We start from the raw sequence: 3,057 nt of genomic DNA, 5'->3' as shown, positions 1-3,057 counted from the left end.
ACGCCCGCCACGTGATCACACCGCTTCAGACCGTATTGCAGGCTGTGTGGGTGGAACAGAGCAAAGAGGAGGATGGTTTCCACAGTGGAGCAGCAGGTATTTGTCGTTGAAAGTTTCGTGACAATAAAGTCGTGGAAACGGCGTGGTCAGTTGTTTTTTGCTGAGGAGTTTAATGGTGTCAAAGTGCCAGCAAAGAGTGCCAAGCAGCGCTTAGTCCGTAAATAGCATCAGACAGGACGTGTTTTGAATAAGTCAGAAAACATTGTGAAACGTGCCAGCACACTAGAAAATGTGGCTGCAATACACCAGAAAATACTTCAGAGTCCTACCAAATCAACGCAACACCTGCTGCAAGAGACTTGCATATCATGTTGACCATGCGAACGAATACTCCACATGTACTTGCACATGCATCCATCCTGAGTGTCTGTTGTCCATGCATTAAAACCAGCAGATGCTCCTCAGCGCCTTCAGTCTTGTGCGTGGCTGTTTACTGACAATGGCTTGGACATGGAGTGTTCTCTATATCTGATGAAGCCTGGTTTCACTTGAATGGTTATGTCAACTCACAAAATCATAGGTTCTGGGCACGAAAAGTCTGCATAATTTCCACGAGACAGGATCGCAGGTTGGGGTTTCGTGTACAGTGTCTGTGCGCCAGATTTTTGGTCCATTCTTCTTTCATCACACGCTGACTGCAGCACATTACATTGCCAACATCTTGAAAACATTTGTGGCAGCACTGACGGAGGAAGAAAAGGGCTGAAGTTACTTCCAGCAGTGGCCGTGTGGTTGTAGGCGCTACAGTCTGGAACCGAGCGACCGCTACGGTCGCAGATTCGAATCCTGTCTCGGGCATGGATGTGTGTGATGTCCTTAGGTTGGTTAGGTTTAATTAGTTCTAAGTTCTAGGCGACTGATGACCTCACAAGTTAAGTCGCATAGTGCTCAGCGCCATTTTAAAAAAGCCATTTTACTTCCAACAGGATGGAACAGCTGCCCATACAGCCAGCGAACCCTGGAGCACATTTACACAATCTTCATTCCTGACAGAGTTGTTAGCAGAGGTTAGACTGGTGGTGGCCCTAGTTGGCCTCCCAGGTCACCTGATTTGTCAGTGTGTGGTTACTTTGTGTGGGAACCCCTCAAATCTAAGGTTTATCACAATAACCCTCCTATACTTCAGGAACTGCAATAGAACATTTCGGATGAGATTGCAGCAATTCCAGCAGTGCAGCTTAGATCCACTTTCAGCGACTTGCTAACCAGGGCCCAAAAGTACCAAGAGATGAATAGTGGTCACTTTCAGCATCTGCTATAGACAGGGATAGTACCGTGTTTCGTTTCCTCTGCTGTGATCCTTTGTAGCCTTGAATTCTGTTTTATTTGTCCCACCCTGTATATATGCACCATATAGTTCATATTTTTCAAAGTCGTCTAATGATGGCTCTATCAAAACTTAGTGTAACTGATGATGTGACATGGCTCAGAGAGTACCTCAGTATCATCAGCAAAAGCTAAGGAACGCAGATGATTTTGCTTTAGGGACCTCTACCAATAATTATACTCTTACATTCAAGAAGGAATGCTATGTATGTTCTGGCTCACTTTCTTTACATTTTTATGGCATATGGCCCAGATAATTAACCTCATGTGATGTCACAAGCTATTCCACCTTTTCAGTGACATAATCAAGATGACATAAGGTGGTAAATTTAAAAATAAAATATGGAGGATGGATGATGGTGGAAATTTAAAAATCGAAAGACAGCCCTGGCGGAACAATTTTAACAAGCAGTCAAAGAGCAATATACAGGATTATTCTAAATGATGAATTCATTTTCAAGGCTTCACATTTGTTCAAGTAAAAATCCAGAATGAACAAGATTTATACCAATGAAAGTTTTTTCATAATGTTTGACATCAATTTAATAATTTGTAATTAATGAGTTTTTAATACTTATTTAATAATTAGAAATATGATAAATGATGTAAATGTTCAATATGGCCACCTTTGGCTACACAGCAATCATCGATGTGTGTAAGCATGTCTGCTGTTACTGAGTGCACAGCATCAGTGTTCCGGTTCTGCAGATCTTTCAGAGTAGTTGGTAAAGGTGGGACATAAACAACTTCCTTCACATAACGCCATAAGAAATAGTCGCAGGATGTGAGATGGAGATCTCGGTGCCAGAAATGCAGAGCCAGGTCCTGAAGTACCCTGCGACTGATCCAGCTCTGAGGAAGGCAGTCATTCAAAAAGCCTCCCGTCATGGTGCCAATGGGGCAGAGCTCCATGCTGTTGGAAAATGAAGGCGTGGGAATCTTCGATAACTTGACGGAACAGCCATTGTTCCAACATGTCCAGATACGTGATTCCCGTTACGGTTCTTTCCACAAGGAAAAATGGTCCATAAACCTTTGTACAGGATATACTTATGTGGATTTGGCGTCTGTTCTTTTGGACATGTCCAAAAGAACAGACTCCATATCCATATAAGTATATAGTTCTGGAAATACCGGCCATGACCTTCTTCTTCTGTGCAGATGCACACATATTACCCAACTCTTACAGGACTTGGTAAGAATGTCTTTCACGAGTAATGAATGTAGTGGGTGGACATATAAGTTGAGAATGTGGGTCTCACGGGAGGCGTGCGCGAGATAGTAGTCCCTGCAGTCGCGCTATCCTCTGTGCCCTCGGTGGCTCATATGGATAGAGCGTCTGCCATGTAAGCAGGAGATCCTGGGTTCGAGTCCCGGTCGGGGCACACATTTTCACTTGTTCCCGTTGATATATATCAACGCCCGTCAGCAGCTGAAGGTATTAATATATAATTCTGTTTTCGTTCTAGACGGCTGCTGGTCATAAATGGAGTCTGTTCTTTCGAACATTTCCGAAAGAACAGACATCATATCCATATAAGTATATAGTTCTGGCAATACCGGCCATGACCTTCTTCTGTGCGGATGCACACAAATTACCCGAACTCTTACGGGTCTTGGTAAGAATGTCTTCCACGAGTAATGAGTGTGTTGGGTAGGGACACTATGAAG

The 3,057-nt window shown here is 43.6% G+C and overlaps 1 non-coding gene across 1 annotated transcript; it reads left to right on the top strand.

Moving 5' to 3' along the window:
- The first annotated feature begins 2,696 nt into the window (after positions 1 to 2,696).
- Positions 2,697 to 2,771, top strand: Trnat-ugu (transfer RNA threonine (anticodon UGU)). Its single transcript has one exon. It is a non-coding gene; the product is annotated as a tRNA-Thr (tRNA).
- The last annotated feature ends 286 nt before the right edge of the window (positions 2,772 to 3,057 follow it).

Source organism: Schistocerca gregaria, chromosome 2, assembly GCF_023897955.1.
Source record: "Schistocerca gregaria isolate iqSchGreg1 chromosome 2, iqSchGreg1.2, whole genome shotgun sequence".
NCBI lineage: Eukaryota > Metazoa > Arthropoda > Insecta > Orthoptera > Acrididae > Schistocerca > Schistocerca gregaria.
Note: the sequence above shows the minus strand (reverse complement) of the source record. Positions and strands in the feature narration are given on the sequence as shown.